At 28.3% G+C, this 7,660-nt stretch overlaps 1 long non-coding RNA gene across 1 annotated transcript in view; it reads left to right on the top strand.

Annotated features, from left to right (window-relative positions):
* The first annotated feature begins 3,369 nt into the window (after positions 1-3,369).
* Positions 3,370-7,660, top strand: part of LOC148311872 (uncharacterized) — a 42,997-nt gene continuing 38,706 nt past the window's right edge. Inside the window, exons 1-2 of the long non-coding RNA XR_015839322.1 lie at positions 3,370-3,531; positions 4,999-5,172. This is a non-coding gene — a long non-coding RNA (uncharacterized LOC148311872). The remainder of the gene's footprint in view (positions 3,532-4,998; positions 5,173-7,660) is intronic.

The following is a 7,660-nucleotide window of genomic DNA, read 5'->3' as shown; positions in this document are numbered from 1 at the left end:
GGTAAAATTGTGTGTGACACAAAATGTGTAAAGTGATCACTTAAACCGGCTGATAAAAATCAACAAAAATCCTATACAATATTTCCCCTTATTTTTTTGTCACACCAAAATGTTAATGTGATCAGTAGTCGCAGCGAGGTCATTCGTTAATAAGTATAATAACCATTTTAAATTAATATAAATCAGCAATATTTAATTAATTACGTTAAATAGCGATATTATTGCTAATACATAAGGTATTTTGTAAAATTAAATTAAATGACATGAGTTTTGAGGTAACTTTAAATAAAAATTATATGTGATTAATCAGTAGTCCGATATTTTCAACCGGTAAATAAACATAAAATTAAGCTGTTATTCATAGACTTAATAATAAATCAATGTTTCCTGCGTTAAAAAAAAATAACATTAATTTTTGTATCTTGTAATCTTATGGTTAGGTATCGTTCGATATTTCAAACTTTTACTCAATGTCCTTGAAAATTTCGTTAACTTCATAAAGAACCATGGTAGTTTACTAGGGTGGACTACAGGGGCTGAGTATGGACCTCGAATTTTATTTGTATATAGAGATTACATTACAAGGTCAAATATTAACGATTATTCTGAAAACAGGTAAACTCTGCACATTGATCCTCACACATTGTCCATAAGGACAAAACATTGGTGGTAATTCGTTAATATGAAAAAATAAATTTATTAATATCACCTTAGTTTATTAAACTCCTACTTTCTGTATAATTTTTTAAAATTATTTTATAATATTATCTTATCAAAATAAAAACCAAAAATAAAAGCCGCTTAGGCTCACAGAAAAAGTGTGAAATTTAAATATTTGTGTAAATAAGAAAAACACAAATAAATATTTTTTCTAAAAAAAATAAAAATTTATAAATGAATAATAATGGAAGTGGAAAGATCTGAAGTAGATCGTTTCATTTAGCCCTGTCATATTTTATTCCATAATCATTTTTTTCATTATAATTTTATTAATAAATATTGTAAAGTGAGGGTTCATTATTGTAATTTGTAATTATGTCGATGATAAAATTATTAAATCTTTAGAACACTTGTATTATTATTTTTTGACATCTCATCAAAGATGAAGAAGAATATGGAAGTCTGGGCATTTACGGGGCTGACGACCGTTTAGACGACGACTTTACACACGTGTAACGTTCACCAATTCTACCCATTACTGACAACCACACTATTCAAATTGTTGGAAGTTCTATATATATATGAACCAATTTCGAAACGTTGTTCTTGAATCATTAGAACTTCACTGAGACATCTATTGGTGAGAAGAAAAGAAGCTTTTTATTGAGCAGAATATGTATTATATTTACTATTCATGCCTTACATTCCGTAAAATTATAAAAGACAACTAGCTTGGTTATGTTGCGACGTTAAATTTCTTTCGTTAAATGTAAAATCTCTTTGCTTAATTTTGGAATAAAATTAAAGAAAATCCACATTGTAACACCTATAAAAATTCAAATAAATGCTACCATTCGAATAACACGAGTTCAAAATGTATAAACAAAACAATAAAAAAGGACCACCCGCTTTCTAATTTGCTTAAATTTATTGGACAAATTGAAAAAAAACACGAAAAAATAACTCTAATTCAATTCTAAGACTTTTATTACTTACTGTACTAATTAAACCTGTTTAAAATTCAGTGAAACTATTACTTAACGATTAAAAAAAGGGAAAATGTCTTCCATACTAGTTTTATTGATAAACCGTGAAAATACAAATAACTATTGTAATTTATGTTTATTAAGTTGAAAGTTTAGTTAACTTTTGCCGAATTCTGTATAATTTTCTTCATTAAATCGATTTGTAAAAAGGTACCTCCAGAGGTTTTTAATCTGTTAGTTTATTATATACCTGATGAACACGTTTCAAAATCACGAGTAGTTTGTGATTTTCGACTATGTGGTGTAATGGTTAGTACGTTTTGTTACATAGTACTTGGTTCAGGGTTTGGTTCCGTGTTGATTCAACATAAAAGGTCATTATGAAAAAAACTATTTTGATTTATATGTTGTTCCTAATCAAATCCTCTAAGCTTAATAAACCGCGTCTTTGAACAACTTAATAAACTAACACCACAATGCAAAATTAAAAACAGGAGCATATTTAAATTAAAAAAACATTTTTTCTAATTTGATCTTTGTCCTCACCCAGATGGTGTACAAGGCATCAGATCGACAAGGTTAATGTTAGGTTGTAATGTTTTAATTTAATTATAGGTATAAGGTTTTAATTTTAGTTCTCCAGATTATATTTAAAAAAAAACTAAATAACTAGCCATCAGACCGCTTCTCCGCAGGTGTAGCCAGAGAGAAAGTAGAACGCCACATCAATCTGTCTTTGCAAACAATCTTCGCCTCTTCCACATTCATGCATCTCCTCATACATACCACTTGTTTTTCCAACTTCTAACCTGACGATACAGGTGACGTAAGTGAAGCACTAGAGCATGTAGGACGATAATACGACATAGGAAAGAAAATGGAGGTGTAATGTTGGGTACTTAAGTAGTAAGGAGAATAGGACCGATGGTTAAGGCACTCGGGGTTACACATCCGCACTCGCAGAATGTCGTTGAAGCTTTACGTTCAAGATAAAGCAGTATCAATTCGAAGCAGTAGTTTTTGCATCATTATTTCAATATTTAAGAAAAATTAGTAAAATAAAATATTTTATCGCACCTGGCCGATAAAAAATAAATGTATTTATAAAATTTGATATATCAAACATTTCAATTGGCTACAAACAAAATAAAGAAAAATGTGGAAAAATCTGTATTAAATGATATGCTCGAGAATTAAAAAAATATATAAAGACAAAAATATTAATTTAATATAGTTACAAAAAAATAAATTATTTTAATTTTTAGACATTTCTACTTATTTATTTATATTTTTATTTTTATTTACGTCAATTTTATACATTTTTTTAAAAGAACAATTATAAAACATATTTAAAATATTTTTTTGCAGAGACCCGACCCACCAAGCCATCTTGTGTATGTCTTGTCGGCGTCATATATATCCACATGTATATGACAGCAAAGCCAATTATAATGTACACACCTTCAATAACAACCTTAAAACATAACAAAAAATATGTAAGCGATGACCAAAAAAAGTAAAACGAAAATGTAAAAATTAAAAAAAGTTTAGTTGATTAAAAATGCATGATAAATGAATAAAAGAGTTGATCCGTTAGAAGTATTTGAATTTCGAATTATCGTACGTTTTCCCTCCATTTTCATAATTTTCTATGCACTACTAAGATCCATTATATAATAGTGCTGAGAGCACTCGGCCGCGCGGTCCTCGGCTGCCCGGCGTTAGTTTTATTCGGGAAGCCGAAGAGTATACACGCGCCGGAGCGTCGTCGATCCCCTCGAACCACGCAACACGCACATCGCGTAATCAATCAGCTGGCTTTTCAGTACACCGAAATCCGATTTCAAAATTAATTTCTCGCGTTAGTCAACTTGATCCCGCTAAAGTATTATTTTTTTCTACTTATTTCAACCTTTGTCCAATTTTTCGCATTTTTTAATTTTTAAATTATGATGAAAATAGCACGTAAAAAATATATTCTTTAACTGACCATATTTTATTTCAATCGGTAATAGTTTCATCAAAGACAGTAAACTCCGATGCCAAATTTGAATTTTTCCGCTCATTCTTGAATTGTGGATTTTTTTGTTAATTCAACCATTTACAATTATATTTTTTTTAAATAGTTTTTTATGTGTATCTACAAATCTACAAAAAAAAACATCTAAAAAAGTTTTGTGAATAAAAGTGAAAAAAATATTTATGTATAAGACGAATGAATATGTGTTTTAATTTATGATTTGGTGAAATTATGAACCAACAAAACATGTGATAGAAGTTTTAATGTGCAAGGCATGCAATAAAATGCATTTTTAAATTTTTAACATATTCATGACTAAATAATATAAAATGGATTTTTTTTTATTTGAATTAATTGAAAATATATAGACATAATACATCCAACATATTTTTATGAATTTGCCAAAAAATATATTTTACTTACTAAGGTAAATTAATGTAAAACAATTAATAATTTACTAATATAACACGAAAAACGAGTAAAAAGATAATTCAAAGAATAAATTTTTACATATTATTTTAAATAAAATAACACATTTATTCGAAATTTCAATGGTTAAAATTATTGTTACGATTTAATACCATATCCAAGTGTATCGTATTAGGACGTAAACTTAAACATAATTTAAAAAAATATATTGTGCATAAATAAAGTATTTATTGATAAGGCGTTTAATATGTGGAACTCCATTTCAATTTATGTATTAATTTTAAATCAAACACAGATTTTTTGAGTCTACTAAGTTAAGTACTTTCAGTAACAACTTAGTAGACTCAAAAAATCTGTGTTAGATTTAAAATTAATACATAAAACATAAAAAAGGTTACTGACCCCGTAGAGGGTGAAATTAAAGAACACGCAAATTATTAATTTCTTTAAAACAAATAGTAATAATTGCAAAAGACCGTTTTATTAACGGTCGTGTACACGAATGTCATGTGTGGTGACGATGTTTGAATAATTCAAATTTGGGATCGGAGTGAAAGCCTGATAGAATAGTTCGCCCGAGTTTTCGCGCGGAGTTCTTTCGCACACTTTTTAATATGCTCGCATATTTTTTACGCCAATATCGTATCGTCACAGCCGCGGGGATTTCAACTATGTAATGGTAACTTGGTCACGTAGGCCACAAACGTTCTTTTCCGTTCATCGAGCAAGTAAAACAAGACGAACGGCGATCATACCGAATTATGCACGGTCAATTTTCACGTGATTTTTGTAATCTTATCTGAGCTGATCGGGTTTTAGTAATTAATTGTGATGCAACGCCACGTCGATGGCTGTGAAGGTTTGCGGAACTAAAAGTGAAAATAACGAGTTTTTTTTTTGCAGAAGTATTCAGCAATGTACTGAATGCACCCAGCACGAGTTAAATGAAAAATTAAGTGATAAATGAAAAGCGTCGAGTGATTAGTGCAAGTGATTAGTGAACTGTCTATTGGATTACTCTTCCGCCAATGAATGGCCCGCAACGCGGATCTTTGGATATCGTACAATCTTTTATTAGTAAGTACTTCAGTAAATAACCTATTAAAACTTTTTGCCTAAAAAATGAATCAATGTCGTTTTCATCCCAAACTCTCATATTAAATTAACTTTATAACTTAACCATTATAATTAAGTATAATATGGTATTCTAATACCGTGTTTTTCTTGTATTTTAAATACGCGTATGTTCTAAAAAATCAATATCTAAAGCAATTTTTCATATTATATTAATTTATCTTGTGCGAAAGAATTGTAAAATTTAATATTAATTGTTGAAATAAATGTAAACAGTTAGTTACATGTATCCATTATTATGAATTTATATTATCCTTATTCACACCCGTTTGAATTTGATTGAAACAGTGACTTGAACGCAAAAAAGAGAAAAGCTACAACACTTCATATGCTAGTATATCCAATGATTTTCTACATATTTACGTTCATATTCACAAAGCAAACGTATAGTTTCACATAAAAAGTCAAGAGACAGATGAAATTATGTCGAATTAATTGAAATAATTTTTAATAAAAAAATTCACTTGGTGAATATCACTTTTTCCTTGTGACTATTGTGACACGTTTTTCGATGCATTCCACATCATTTTCAAAAACCGTGTTTGTTATTCATGCGAAATGCATCGAAACACGTTTCAGAACAGATTTAAAAAAATAGTGGCATTAAACAAGTGAAATTTAAATACAAAAAATGTATAGATATTACCACAAAGTGATTGCTGAATCCATAAATGAAATGATTAATATATTACAGATTTAAAATGACATAGATGATCAAAATTATAATAAAAAAATGCAGAACAGTATTCGGCTGTCCAAACTCAAAACAAAGTAAGGGACATTTTTTGTAGTACGTTTTTTTTGCATTTTGGACTAAGTAGAATCTACTTAGTCCAAAAATGCAAAAAAAAACTTACTACAAAAAAATGTCCCTTACTGTGTTTTAAGTTTGGACAGCCGTATTATATGATTATCTGAGGTAGATAGATCACCATATAGTTATTGGAATAAAGATTACTGAATATTTAAGTATAATTTATATTTGAAGCGCCAACATTGAGATTTTATAATTAAAATATAACTTTGTCTTAAAATCAGTGTAAACTTTATAGAATATTTATGTATTTATTTATTAAAATATTCCATTTTTAATGATACAACATATGCATAATACTGTAAAAATTTCCACGCTTTCTTAAACAAAACTTTTGAGATCGAAATTTTACGCTAGGGTAAAATATTCATGAAATGAAAAAATTGGCAGATTATTATTTTGCTTTATTTAAATTATACATTTACATAGAATATCATTAGACAGGTTCCAGAATATTCAATATATTCATAATCATAAAAAATATTTGGTAAGAATTTTAATGACATACGTAAAAAATACATTTTTATTAGTGAAAATTTAGGGGACCGGTACCTTAATTCTGCTGCGTTATGTTAATAGCTTATAAGTGATGGAAATTTGGATATTTTTTGTTTAATTAATACAATAAATACAAGTTTTATTACATTTGGAAAATTTGGTACGAATTCTTGAAATTGTGTTTAAATTATAATTGGTGACGAAATACGAGTAGGTATATGGTGAATTAATTGAATTGTGAAATATTTTACGAAAATATTTAGATTTTTTCGGTTTACAGACTTCTGATATTATGCTATACACGCTGACAGCATAGAGAGAGTGCAACACAAGTTCCTTAGATATATTAATTTTAAACTAAATATACCCATTATTGAGTTAGATTATAATTGCACAATGAAGCGGCTTAAATTGATAAATCTAAGTGATAGAAGGTAAATCACAGATCTGGTTCTGTTATATAAAATTATTAACAATTTTTTGGACAGCCCTGATCTCCTAAACCAAATAAAGCTTAGCGTGCGCCAAAGAGGTACTAGGCAAAAATCTGTATTCGCAGTATTTGTACGTAATGCAAACTATGCCATGTTCTCTCCGATTCCGCGGCTTCACATGTTAGCCAATGCTTTTGAAAGTATAGATTTATTCAATATATTGTTATCCTCCTTGAAATCTGTACTTTCTCAGCATTTCTTCTCCATGTTATAATGGATAAATTTAAACGTTGTGTTTCACTCTCTCTCATTGCTCACCGATAGTGTTTGAAGGAGACGTGTATTTACTAGTGCTTACTACTTGTTATTTTATTTTATTTTTTTAATTATGATTTTATGTTATAAGACTATTTGTTACAAGATTTTTTGTTTCTCTATTAGTGTATTCATTTGTGTATTTTTTATTTTTATTTTTTTTGTATTAGATACTGTATGTATCTAATACAAAAAAAATATATATGTATTATATGTATTACTTTAAAGGCTTCAGCCGTTCAATAAATGAATAAATAAATAAATAAATATTGGGGGATCAAAATTAATGTGAACACAGTTCTGATAAAAAAAATCATTGGTTATTTTTTTTTTGAAATTAAGATATTTTTTAGAATTAATGTATTTATTA

The sequence above is a fragment of the Brachycentrus maculatus genome, unplaced genomic scaffold (genome assembly GCF_059751285.1).
Source record: "Brachycentrus maculatus isolate JH-2025_06_01 unplaced genomic scaffold, ASM5975128v1 h1tg000055l, whole genome shotgun sequence".
In the NCBI taxonomy this organism is placed as follows: domain Eukaryota; kingdom Metazoa; phylum Arthropoda; class Insecta; order Trichoptera; family Brachycentridae; genus Brachycentrus; species Brachycentrus maculatus.
The sequence above is the reverse complement of the archived record's forward strand: the minus strand, read 5'-3'. Positions and strand labels throughout refer to the sequence as shown.